Source organism: Mus caroli, unplaced genomic scaffold (assembly GCF_978045245.1).
Source record: "Mus caroli unplaced genomic scaffold, Mus_caroli_1 scaffold_7, whole genome shotgun sequence".
Taxonomy (NCBI): Eukaryota; Metazoa; Chordata; class Mammalia; order Rodentia; family Muridae; genus Mus; species Mus caroli.
Window position 1 is genome coordinate 119,826,274 of NW_028227262.1, and position 14,509 is coordinate 119,840,782.

The window sequence follows — 14,509 nt, forward strand, 5'->3', positions numbered from 1 at the left end:
TCCAAGAAATCTTACACTAGACATATATATATATATATATATATATATATATATATATTCCCTCAACTCAAGTTCTTTGTGAAGTTAATGTTAAAAACATAACCTCCAGATCTACAAATGTCCCTTGTAAGAACTTCAGGCTTGCTCTCATGTAACGGAAAGGTTTTGTGTGATCTCGCTTTACTTCTTTAGAAGCTTTAACAAATGGATTTACTTGAGATCACATTTTGCTCACAAAGCCTTGAATTTTATCTTTGCTCTGAAGCCATGTTTTTAAGTCATTGGTCATCTGAAACTAACAGGGATGAGGAGGTTTGATTTTCCAGCATACTCAACCCTGAATTAGAGAAGGATTTCCTCTTGTATGAAATGTTGGCTCGTGTCTGTATTCCTAGCATTTGAGAAGCTGAGGCAGGAGGACTGCCACAAGTTTAAGGCAAGGCTGGTCTACAGAGATTCTCTCAAGAAACAATAAATAGTTGGGTGTGGTGGCATATACCAACAATCCCAGCACTGGAAGGCAAAGGCAGGAGGAGCAAGAGTTCAAGGCAAACATGGACTCCATAAAACCCTGTCTCAAAATAAACAAATAAGCAAACAAAAGACATTTCCCTTCAATAGCTTATTTTTTTGCCTCATCTCTATTTTTTATACCTTATAGGCAACTAGCAGAAGCTAAAAAGCACTTTTAAACATTCTCCCTACAAATTTATTAAATTTATTTAATTTTTTACTTATTATAAGAGGGGGAGGAAGAGAAAGGAAGAGAGGCAGAGAAAGAGAGGAATAGGGAAAGAAGAGGGGGAGGGGGAGGGGAAAAAGAGATGGGGATTGGTAGGAAGCAATTTTGGGAGTCAATTCTCTCCTTCCACCATTGTTGGGGCAACATTTCTCTTCTTGTTTCTGCCATGATATATACTGCAGAGCAGCTGACCCAGAGTCTTCCAGGCGATTCTCCTGTCTTGGCTCTCATCTCAGCCCAGGGAGAGCTGGATGGGTACACACTCAGCTTTCTCTCATGAGTTTTAGTTCATCATCTTGTAGGGTAAGCTCTTTTCTCCTCTCAGCCACCTCACTGGCCTCCACTTTTGTTATTCTTTTTATCTTTCATGTTATTTACTCCAGATGATAGTGTCGACAACCAAATAAACTATGTCCACTGATATGATAAAGGTTCCTTTTCTCTCAGCCTTCAGCAGCACCTTCCTCACTGTGTTTCAAACCTTTGCTCAGTCTCCTTGAAGGTGCCTTCATTTTCAACTTAACACGAACCCCCAGTCAGCAGATTATGGACTGTGATAGCACACGTCTGTTTCATTTATCTATTATAAACAATCTGCCACAAAGCTTAGTGGCATAAAAACTGCAATCATTTTACTATGTTCACACAGCTAAGGTTCCATATTTGGAGAAGATATAACAAAGACACTTGGTGTCTACTTTGTGACCTCTGAGGCCAGGTGAGGTAGTGCCAAAGTTGAAGATGTCTAGACTGGGGTTATATGCCTGGACCCTAGTTTTTTTTACATATAATGTCTACAACAACTGGAATGTCCAACTGTCCAAAATGTTTCCTTCACTCATATGGCTGACCTTCTCCCTCTGGCTTGGGTTTCTCATAGCATGTTAACCTAGTTCCCAGGATGTACTCCATAGAACATTTCAAAAATGTTTAATGTGGTCTAGATGGAGGAAGCTGCAAGTTTTTTCATGATTTAATCTCCAAAGCCCCAAGTATCATTTTCCCCACGTTTTATTGATCAAGTGACAAAAGCCAACTCAGATTCAAAAGGAACTGAACAATAACCTATACTTCTAGATGGGGGATGGTATACATACAGAACAAAGGAACTTATGCCAGCCTTCCCGGAAACATACTACCACAATGTGTATTTTAACTGCTGACTATAATTAATTTACATTCATATCATTACTAATACAGATGTCTGTAACTCTAGACCCAGGGAATCCAATGTCCTCTTCTAGCCTCTGTACTGAAAGCCTACTGTGATACAGATATACACATGTAAACAAAACACCATACCAAAATGATGATAATAATAAACAAAGGTTTAAAAAAGAACCAAAAAGCAGCACCTTAGAAACTATCTTCATAGCCTCCTAACCATTAACCCTTTTCCTGTTCCTCAGAGATTACTTGTAACTTCTCATCCTGTTAATGTTTTTACCGTCATATAAATAACATCATGGTGTCTGGTTTCTTTTCTCCCATGTTTTCTTTACTCAACTATGATCTTGTGCTTCAAAGCAGCAACCTATTCATTTCTATGGATTAACAGTATTTCATTGCATAGATGTATTATAGCTGATCTATTCTATTGTCTACTGAATTTTAAAGGTCCATTAAGAACAAAAGAATATGGCCGGGCAGTGGTGGCGCACACCTTTAATCCCAGCACTTTGGAGGCAGAGGCAGGAGGATTTCTGAGTTCAAGGTCAGCCTGGTCTACAAAGTGAGTTCCAGGACAGCCAAGGCCATACAGAGAAACCCTGTCTCAAAAAAACAAAAACAAAACAAAAAAGAACAAGGTGGAGCATCTCTGTGACCAAGATGAAGGCTATTCCATCTCTATAGAAAAGTTCAGCATTTACTTCAGCCTAAAGCCATTGGAGTGTCAATGTTTCAAGATTGTGTGGTCAGAGCATTGTGTTTCTTGGACACAGAGAGGAAAAAAAGGACATTACACCACACTTAACACACAAGGACAAACCAAGGTCCTGAAGTGCACAAACGTCCATGATATCTCTGCCTCTGGGCAGATATTTTCCCTAAGCCATCTTTTTCCTTTTTAGACAGGGTTTCACTGTGTGGTTTTGGCTGTCTGTAACTCCCTACGTACACCAGGCTTGCCCTGAACTCAGAGATCCACTGGCTGAGATTAAAGCTGGGTACCATCACACCTGTCCAGACCATGTTTTTTTTTTTTTTTTTTTTTTTTTTAAGATTTATTTATTTATTATATGTAAGTACACTGTAGCTGTCTTCAGACACTCCAGAAAAGGGAGTCAGATCTTGTTACGGATGGTTGTGAGCCACCATGTGGTTGCTGGGATTTGAACTCTGGACCTTCGGAAGAGCAGTCGGGTGCTCTTACCCACTGAGCCATCTCACCAGCCCCAGACCATGTTTTTAAAGATACAGTGACTTTTAAGGAACAAAGCTTTAAGTAAGAATGTAGAAAGTCTCTGAAGCTGTTAAAATTGAAGTCCCATGATAGCCCAAAACTTTTGGGTTTTTTGTTTATTACTTTTTTTTTTTTTTTACAATCCAGTTGTTACCTCCCTCCCAGTCTGCCCTCCCACAGTTTCTCATCCCATGCAACCTCCCCACTGTCTCCAAGGGGATGTCTCCCCAACCCTACCCACTCCGCCGGGCCTCCCCACTCCCTGGGGCCCCATGTCTGTCAAGGGTTGGGCACATCTTGCACCCTGCAGTCCTCTGCTGTAGATATGTAGGGGGCCTCAGACCAGCTGGTGTGTGCTACCTGGTTGGTGGCTCAGTGTCTGAGAGATCTCGGGGGTCTGGATTAGTAGAGACTGCTGGTCTTCCTATAGGGTTATCTTCCTCATCGGCTTCTTCCAGTCTTTCCCTAATTCAACCACTGGGGTCCCCAGCTTCTGTCCATTGGTTGGGTGTAAGTATGTGCATCTGTCTCAGTCAGCTGCTTGTTGGGCCTCTTGGGAGGACAGCCAGGAGTAGCTTTCAGTCCCTTTTCTCCTCCAGTGGTGGGCATTCATGGACCTAAGCCTTTGTATACTGTAGACAAGTGTTACTCCACTGAGTTACATCCATCCCCAGCTCACTCACGTCCATTTTTCTCTAAGATTTTTTTCTTTACCTTTTTCTAAGTTCACTTATGAGATTTAAAATCATGTTTATTATATTTATCTGGCATCTGCCTAAAAATCTTAACTATTCACCCTTTTATCAAATGGTAAGTATTTAATAAGGAGGGGCACAAAAAAAAGGAAACTTGACTATAAACAATTTTTCTCTGCCTTTTATCTAAGATGGGCTAGAGGGCCCAGAGATCTAAGGGTTTCTTTTACTCCGATTCTAACTGAAGGACTAGATAGTGCTTGACCATCCTGCCCTAACAGCTTTATTCCCTAGTAACTAAATGGAAGGGGTGGACAGGCAAAAGTAGTTCTAACAACTCATAGATAAGAAGGCAGAATCGCTTAGGCAGATCAGGTTTTACAATGAGGAGGGTTGACGGAACTGCAAACCAAAGTATTAAAATACACCTACTAGTCTTTTATGTCCCTTAACTTATTTTTCAGTAAATGTTTGACCTTCTACCAAGTAATGTAAAATATAAGTCTGACTGGATAATTATAAAACCTTTTAACTCAGGACTTCCCATCAGCACTGAATATTACTCAGAAAAGAAAAAAGGAGGAGCTCATGGTCCAGGGCTCGCCTAGACCATGGGTTCCTTGCAGAAACAAAGAGGGGAAAATGGGAAGTGAAATTAACTCAGGGGGAGACAGCAAGATGGCTCAGCAGGGAAAAAGGCTTGACACAAATCCAATGACTAAAGTTCAATTTCCAGAATCTACACTGGAAAGGAAGTAACTCTCAAACAGTTGTCCCCTGACCTCCACAGGCAGGCCGCGGTACACACAAGCCATGCCATACAACAATGAACAACAAATATAAACAAAAATACCTTTTAATGTTCATTTCAAAAAACTAAATACTGTATTTTGTTGATATGTGCTACATGTGTGTATTAAATGATAAAAAGACATAAATATAAATTAAGAACCAAATAAAATTATCAGGTAAGATAGGCATAAACACCATAAACTTTAAAAATATAGAATACACAGCCAGGCACAGTGGTCCATGCCTTTAATCCCAGCACTCAAGAAGCAAAGGTATCTCTGTGTTTGGGGCTGTAATTCCCAGTCCTACTACTCGAGCATTTTATTAATACTGTCTACATCCTGTGAGCTTCATGCCAGCTTATCCAGTTTCCTTACTAGTCCCCTCTATTTAGATGTTCCACAAACACCTCAAGTTCAACATGCTTAAATTAAGCTATCTTCTATTAATGATACCTCCTGTGCTGATCAACTCACTACCCACTCAAATGGTAGACAACTGTGTATTTCCGTCTGAGTATTTCTTTCTGCTTTCCCTTTCTTATTCCTATTCACAATGAACGAAGACTGGTGTGTCTGAAGACAGCTATTGTGTACACGGAATATAAAATAAATCTTTAAAAAAAAAAAAAAAAAGAGCCGGGTGTGGTGGCACACCTTTAATCCCAGCACTCGGGAGGCAGAGGCAGGTGGATTTCTGAGTTGGAGGCCAGCTTGGTCTACAGAGTGAGTTCCAGGACAGCCAGGGCTACACAGAGAAACCCTGTCTCATAAAACCCAAAAAACAAAAAAGAGTTCCAGCCCATCCTGGATTACAGAAGGAGCCAAACCTTTGTAACCAGGCCCCATCTCAAAAATAATCAGATAAAGGAAACTGAAAGAGAGGGAGAAGAAAAAGAAAGGAAAGAGGGGAGGAAATGCATAGCTCACTTCTGAACAGCTTTCAGAGAAACACTATGTAGATTCTACCATGCCTCATTTCCTTCTGGCACAATAAGAAAGCCTCAAATCATAGACTTATCTCCAGCCTGAATCCTGGAACAAAACTACACTAAAGACATCAGCATATGCAAAAAACAAACCATGTTTAATAACTACTGACATCTGGGAGCTGCTTGTGACCACAACATAACAAAGACAAAAATTATTTATATGGTACATCATAAGATGACAAGCTCATTTGGTTTTAATTAGATTTCCTACAACTGTTATTCCTGCCTTTCCAATCCAGCCTAAGACTTAACTGTATTCACCTGCCTCTGCTTTCAAGTGCTGGCACTGCAGGTGTGTCCATGACCAGCCCAAGAAACTTTGAACAGAATTCTTCTGAAGAGGATTATGTAAGCCTACACAATGACCCCTGACTGCCTATTCTTCCCTCAACCTCACCACAGAAGGCCTGAGATCCTCTACTAGGCCCTATCTTGCTCTAGTGAATACGTAATATTATCTCTCCAACTATAAATCTGACCTCCTTGAGAACAGAATATACCTTGCTCATCTCTGATGTCCAAATATCTACCAATGCAATAAATAAATTAATATGAAAATTATACCACTTATTGAGCTAGGCAAGGTGGTACATGCCTTTAATCTTAGCCCTGGAAAGGCAGGGACAAACAGATGAGAACAAGGCCAGCCAGGATAGAGACCTTATCCCCCACCCCACCCTCCCAAAAGAAAGAATGAGAAAAGAAAGAAAAAAGATAAAAGAAAATTATACCACTTATAAAAACACTAATTGCATTTTTTTCCAGCAAGGGTATATACAAAAATATAAGATATGACTCTATCATGTTAAAAAAAATTATAGAAAATTTAACCTATTTAAGTAACTCTTGATTTGCTTCTATCTTTATTTACTGAGAATAATTTCACAGCAGGCTTAATGGCACATCTCTATAATCAGAGCACTGGGAAGCGTGACACAGAAGGATGCTCAGCTTGGAGGTCAGCTTGGGCGACATAATGAGATTCTGTATGAAGAAGAGGAAAGCATTTAGACAAACAAGCAAACAAATTTTAAATTCTAGAATAAAATAGAATATACATGGCTAAGAGCAAACTAGACCACGAATGGGGGCGGGGGGGTGGTCAATGAAAGAGCAGGAGGAGCATGGAATAGCTTATAGTAAGTGCAGGTCTCTGAATCCAGACAATTACACCCTCAAGCACTGAGAACTCCAAAGAAAAGAAGTAACAGAACTGAAAATAAAAGCATTCAACTTAAATTTCTAATTCCAAAGGAAAAAGAAGACTATGATCTTTAACATGGATTAAGAGAGTTTAACAGAAATATCAAATCTAAATAACAATTGTTATGATAGTCAGTTCATAAATTCACTACTAATTAAAATAAAAATATTCTCAGATTAATAATCAATGGTTTAATCTCAATTTGGATAGAAGTATCTAATGTTGCTATAGAATTTGAACTCACTTTAGATGTTTACCACAACCTTGAAGAATTTTGCTAATGATTATAAGGCTATCAATAAAGGCTACATGATAGCATGGAACAGTAAAAAAAAAAAAATCACATATGCACAAGTAGAAATGGCTGAAAATGAAAGAGCTCAATATCAACTTCAGCACGAGAGATCAACTTAAAAAGTTGGGCTAGAGAAATACCTCAGTGCCTAAAAGAACTGGTTGCTGTTCCAGGACACCTAAGTTCAAGTCCTAGCATCCACATGATGGCTCATAACCATTTGTAACTCTGCTTCTAGAGTATTCAATGCCCTCTTTGGAGCTCTACCAGGCACCAGGCATGCAGGTGGCACATGGCTGTATATATAGGCAAACACATAAACTCATAATAAAATTTAAAAAGTTACAAGTTAATATAATCAACTGACAATAGTACAGTGATATGAACAAGAAAGAAAATTGTTATTGATTAAGCAGTATCTTGGAATATGACCTCTTATTTGGGAGATATTACCTATAGATAATAAATAGGGTCAGAAGAGAATCATCAGGATAGTTTAATGGATCTGATAAGTAAAACCATATGAAGAACCACTAAGAGAATCAAGAATGAAGTACCTCCAAAAAGAAACTGGAGACAGCTTATACTAGCAGCTTGACAGCACACCTGAAAGCTCTAGAACAGAAAGAAGCAAATACACCCAAGAGGAGTAGAGGGCAGGAAATAATCAAACTCAGGGCTAAAGTCAACCAAATAGAAACAAAAAGAACTATACAAAGAATCAACCAAACCAGGAGCTGGTTCTTGTAGAAAATCAACAAGATAGATAAACCCTTAGCCAGAACAACCAGAGGGCACAGAGTCAGTATCCAAATTAATAAAATCAGAAATGAAAAGGGAGGCCTGGAGAAATAGCTCAGTGTTAAGAGCACTGACTGCTCTTCTGGAGGTCCTGGGTTCAATTCCCAGCAACCACATGGTGGCTCACAACCATCTGTAATGGGATCTGATGTCCTCTTCAGGTGTGTCTGAAGACAGCTGCAGTGTACTCACATATAATAAATAAATAATTTTTAAAAAATGAAAAGGGAGACATAACAATGAAATATATTTTAAAATAAATATTCTGTTTGTTGAATATTAACAGTTGAAAATATTAAAATCATGTTCTACAAACAAACAAAAAAGCTTGGAATGGCAACAACAACAGAGAGAGAGAGAGAGAGAGAGAGAGAGAATGCATCAAGAATGATCTCCAGGGATCTGGAGAGATGGCTGAGGGGTTAGAAGTGCTTACTGCTCTAGCCGAGGACCCAAGTTTGGTTCCCAGCATCCATGTTAGGCAGTTCACAAGCACCTGTAACTCCAGCTCCAACAGACCCAACACCCTCTTCCTGGCCTCCTGAGGTACTCGCACTCATATGCACAAACCCACACTGACAGATTCAGCAATGGGCCTACTTACAGGAAAAAAGTCCAAGAAGTCTTTGTCACAGGTCAGGAAATTAAGGAGGAAGCCAGTCATCTTAGAAGTTCACCATCTTTACTACCTGGTCATGGCCCCTCTCCCCGTCTACCCATCAGGGAATTGTCTAAGTTCTAACCCCTCAATAATACTGGCGTATCTCTTATGATGAGAATGACTTGGGTTTCCCAGCAACAGAATCATTTTCATTCTTCCTTTATCAAAAGGAAGAAGCAGAGCTGAGGGAAGCCATGTATTTATCTAGCGCCATCATCATCATAACCATTAACCCTGAATAAGAACCTTAACTGTTCACTGGCAAGGCCTTTTTTAAAAATATATACTTTTTTATTTTATTTTATGTGAGTACACTGTTGCTGTCTTCAGATACACCAGAAGAGAGCATTGTGAGCCACCATGTGGTTGCTGGGAATTGAACTCAGGACCTCTGGAAGAGCAGTCAATGCTCTTAACCACTGAACCATCTCTTCAGCTTGACAAGGCCTTTTTGAAAGCCACTAGGCTCTTGGAGGTACTAATAAGTACAGTACTTAGCAGCTCAACGTGTTTGCAATTACTCTGGTTTCATTTTGAGCTTCTCTTCAAGTCACATAATGTCTAGATCCAGAAAGAATACCTTTATTAAAAATAGAAAACAAATTTTTTTTCTTAAATCTCAAAGGCTAAAATAAAACAAAAGATGTAAGAGGAAAGTTCTCTCTCTCTCTCTCTCTCTCTCTCTCTCTCTCTCTCTCTCTCTCTCTCTCTCTCTCTCTCTCTCTCGCGCGCTGCTTAAAAAATAGCCTTGGCACTACTAGTTCCAAGATGAACCAGCCTGTCTCCATCTTTTTTGTTGTTGTTGTTTGTTTTGTTTTGTTTTTTTGTCATCTTTTTAGCCTGTCTCCATCTTAAGTTTGAAAGCCATCTTATAGTAAAGACAAACTAGATTCATTCCTGTTTATGGTTAAACCTCTGGTTCTCAAGGATTGAGCCTAACTACAAATGGTTCTGTATTGGCTATTCCAGGAAACAGCAATCACACCTTTGTGTTAAAAAGTTACTATAACACCTGTTGTTCCAACCACCTGGCAGCCATGTCTTTGTTTCCGGTCACTATGACCCACTTTATTATGCTTGTGTCCTCCTACCTCTGTAACCCATCTATTTCCCTGCAAAATTCCTCGTTTAGAAACCCCCTAAAACTCCTGGACTGTAAGGACCTTATCTTCTACTTGTCCACTGCTGATCTTCTTGAAACCTGCTTTCAGAGACAGCCTGTGTACACAAATAAAAAATAAATAAAGAGCTTGCTTTAATTAACTGCTTGGTTTAATTAATTTGGCCATGATGATTTGGGTCAGTGCTTTCTCCTGGAATCTTTGGGATTAACAGTTACATCATAAACCAGATGTTGGCTATCATCAGTCATAAAGCTGCTTCTCTGGAAACCTAAATGGTTTCCTTTGTGTCTTAGAAATTTGATGGAGAACCACAATATTAGCACCAGAAAGAGGGGAGGATTCTGTCAGTAAAGGAAGCACAAGTCTCAAACTGCATTTAAGAAAGCACATCGCAGATACATCTTAAGTTTTATACATGTATTAAAACACAGTGCTACCACCTTGGTAAAACTTTTAAGACTGGATAGCACAGTATTCAAAAATGTTCAAAGATCAGCTACACCATTATTTGTAAATAGTAAAACACTAGTCCACTCCAGTTGTAAATGTAAAAAAGGAATACCCTAACAAGTGCCCACGCTCTCCACTTCCTCCCAAGAAGGCATTTACATTATAATAGTTGCCATGGTTACTTTAATTCCATCACAGCTCTTTTCCCTGATTGCTAATCTAAAGCCTGGGTGGTATAAGTTAAAAACCAAAAATCTTAATTGAGGCTAACTCAAAACTCAGCCTACTCAATAGTTCATGACCTACAAAAGGATTTTGTTCTAGCAACAAAAACTGTACCTAAAGGTACAGACTGTTGTTTCCTTATCCTGTATTCCATCCAATATTTTACTGTTACCCCAGGGAACTCTGGGAGTTGGTATTTTTATCTGTCTTAAATAGCTTCTTGTACAAAAGGAAAAAAAAGGATAAATAATATGTGTAATTAAGGGCAATGAGTCAAAGGAATAACTGCTTGCTAGATTCTAAGAATTTACTATTCTAGGCTTTAATAATTTAATAATTATTTTATTTTTAATTTAATTAATTTTAATTTTAATTTAATATTATTTATTTATTTATTATTATTATTATTAAAACAAAACAGTAATAACAAAAAAACTAGTGCCTTACATAAAACTGTCAGTATTATTTTCTAAAAATGATAACATGCTATACAAGCAGCCTCTAATCATTAGTAATAACAAACCAATGCCCAAAAAGAGCACCGAATAGAAAAGGGACAAGGAACTGGGAAGACAGCTCAGCAGGGACGAGTGTACTGCTCTTCCAGAGGCCAGGAGTTCAGATATCAGCACCCGCACTGGGCATCTCACACCCATCTGTACCTGGAGGATCTCATGTGTCTGGCTGCTTTGAGCAACTGCACTTACACACACATACCTGCATACAGACACACACAAATAATTTAATAAAAACGATTCTTTTCATAAAGGACAAGAGAGGATGTCAGTGCACACCTTTCACCACAGCACTAGGCAGGGAAGCAGAGACAAGTGTATCTTAAGAGTTCAAGGCCAGCCTAGTCTACAAGCAAATCCCAGACCAGTTAGGGCCACATAGTTAAAACTGTCTCAAAATAAAAAAAGTCAGAGAGACAGTTGCTTTCCCAAAAAGTTTTATAGTAAGAATGGCAAGAAAATGCAAACATTTTATAAACAGAGGACAAAAAATAATATGAGAAATAAAAAAATAATAGTTAAGTTTTCTGGAGACGGTCTGTGACCTTGTCTAGCTCCCAAATGTGCTATCAGATTTCTACTCCAGAAAAAGGAGCCAGTGAACAACAGAAGAAATCACGATGCCCACAAGTTTCTTTTCTCTGATGTCAAAATTCATACCTAGGGCCATGTACATGTTAGGCAAGCAGTCTACCACTGTGCTATGTTCTAGGCTTCTCACACTATTTTCACACAGCTTTTTTATGTACTGTTGACAAGAATTCAGGAAGGCAAAATGACACAGTAATAGCAAACTCTTTCTATAACTATGACAAATTCACATAATGGAACACTCTAGAAATTTTATGTGAGGAGGGGGTGACACATGTGTGAAAGTCAGAAGACTTTATGGAGTCAGATTTTTCCCTTCTCCTTGTTAAGGTAGGATCACCCTTGTTGTTTCTGCCATGCTAGCTGGCCCACAAACTAAATAATTAAATTAAAAAATAAATTCCAGAGATTCCTGTTTCTGCACAAGTGCTAAGATTACAGATCTCAACCATGCCACCACATCCAGGTTTGTTTGTTTTTTTTTTGGGGGGGGGGCTTTAAGATTTATTTTACCTTTAGCTATGTGTGTACGCATGTGTACTTGTGTGTAGATAGGTATGTGTGTGAGTACAGGTGCTTGTGGAGACCAGAGGAGGACATCAGATCCTCTGGCAATGGAGTTACTGACGGCTGTGAGTCACCATGTAGTTAACTAGGGATCAGCAGGACAGAGGCTTGAAAAGCCTGACCATGGATTCCAAACACAATCTCTTTCAAGTTAACAGATCCCTGTGTATTCTGACTTAAGAGGATACAGAGTACCATGATCTAGCACATATGTAAGGGCCAACTTTGAATAAAAAAGAATGCATCTACAAAGTAGTGCAAAGGAACTACTCCTTTTAAGATACCACTTTTAAGGCAAAGGAGTAGTATCTACAACACATACACAAACACACACACACACACACGTAATAGTGTTCCTGTTGCTACAGCCTAGCTAAGGAGCCTGAAACACTTTGTTATCAGTGCTTTCTGACCCAGAGACAACCTAACACAATGTGATATACAAGAAAGGCTGGGATACAGCTCAGCTGGTGAAATACTTTTCTTGCCTTTTATAAAATGCCCTGTGTTCAGTCTTTAGCACCACATAAAACAGATATGGGGGTGCACATCTACAATCCCAGCAATCCAGAGATGTAGACAGGAGGATCAAAAGTTCAAGGGTCAGATATTATGACAGTTTCACCTTTATTCTTTCTGCCCAGTCCTTTGGCTATTCAATCATCCTTCATGGTTCCATAAAGATTTTACTAGGATTTTTTTTCTCTATCTGTGATATCCTTGGTATTTTGATAGAGACTGCATAAATCTATAGACCATTTTGGTTCTGTTTCACTTTTTCAGATACTTTTGGATAATATTTTAACAATATTTATTCTTTCAATATATGAACATGTGACTTTTTCATCTTTTGGGTGTCCTCTTCCATTTCTTTCATTCATGTTTAACAGGAAATTGTTCTTTCAACTCTTTCAACTTATTCCTAGACTTTTTTTTCCTATTATAAACTGGTTGCCTTCTCAGATAGCTCACTGTGGATACACAGAAATGCTACTGAACACTTTATGTTGGTTTTGCATGCTGAAGCCTCACTCAACTCACTGATCAAGTTCCAACAGTTTTCTGGGGGAATTTTTAAGCTTTTCTACGTAATTTCACGTTATCCGAAAACAAGGGGAATTTCACTTTCTCTTTTCCAATTTGGATTTCCTTGTGGTTCTTTTTTTTTTTTTTTTTTATAGAAAGGCAGGGAGAAAGAGAGAAGGTAGAAAGGAGAGAAAGACAAAAAGAGAGAGAGACAGAGAGAGAGAGAGAGGGAGAGAGAGAGAAGGCTATAGAGAAAGAGAGGAGAGAGGAGAAAAGACAAAGAGAGAGGAGAGAGGGGGTGAGAGTGAGGGATAAGAAGGAGACAAGTAAGAGAGTAAGAAGAGCTCCTTGTGGTTCTTTATCTTGATCTGACTCAGAAAACTGAGTGAAAGAAGTAGGCTATAGAAGAATGTCTTTAATACATTATGTAAAACATATAAACAAATATCCAACTGCGATTGTTAAACAACTGCAGCAAGAATTTAGCAACAGAAAAGGCTGGCTAACAGTAGTCTTTGTTTGTGAGGAAATGTGAGAAGCACTAAGTGAACAGAAAGGGTCTTCGACTTTATTTACAATATTTTGCTTCTTTAAAAGCTAACCAAAGGTTGTGGGTGTATAAGTACATGCTTAGCATGTGTGAGGTTCTAGATATAATCTCCACTACCAAAGAAAAATTTTTTTCTTTTTTGGTTTTTCAAGACAGGGTTTCTCTATGTGTAACTCTGGCTATCCTGACCGTTTTTTGTTGTTGTTGTTGTGGGGTTTTGTTTTGTTTTTTATCTAAAGAAAAATTTATAGCATGTGTGGTGGCTTCGAAGAAAAAAGACAAAATGATAATGGGTTCAGTCACCTTCAGCTACATAGCAAGTTCAAGGCCAACCTGGACTACAAGAGATCCTGTCTGGGGGAAAAAAAGGAATAAAATTACAATTTTCTCCATACTCTTCTGTATTTTAAATATATTTTCAAGGCAGGGTTTTTCTGTGTAGCCCTACTTGTCATTCTGTTATAGACCAGGCTAGCCTCAAACCCATCAATATCCGCCTGCCTCTACCTCCCAAGTAACTGGAATTAAAGGCATGCACCACCCCAGCCTGGCTGAAATATACAAATTTAAATAGACTTTTGGTCAAATAAATATACCTATATCAAGCAGCAAAAGAAAAATACCAGGCTTCAGAAGCTGTATTTGTAAAAGTATTCAGTTCACGTCCCTACCATCTAGGGTCCTCGGTGTAATAGGAAACCTCAAGGATTTACACACACACACAAAGCTGTGTAAGTCAAGCTTCCTCTTCACTAATAAAATGCATCCCATAACCTGCTGCCCGAGATACTCACAACAAAAGCCAGCTATGCACCTACCAGTTACCTGCCAATTAATACAATCCTCTATAGGATAGGCTGGCTTGAATTTCTTCCT

At 38.8% G+C, this 14,509-nt stretch overlaps 1 protein-coding gene across 2 annotated transcripts in view; it reads right to left on the reverse strand.

Moving 5' to 3' along the window:
• Positions 1-14,509, reverse strand: part of Ahcyl2 (adenosylhomocysteinase like 2) — a 148,196-nt gene that overhangs the window by 117,378 nt on the left and 16,309 nt on the right. The window lies entirely within an intron of this gene.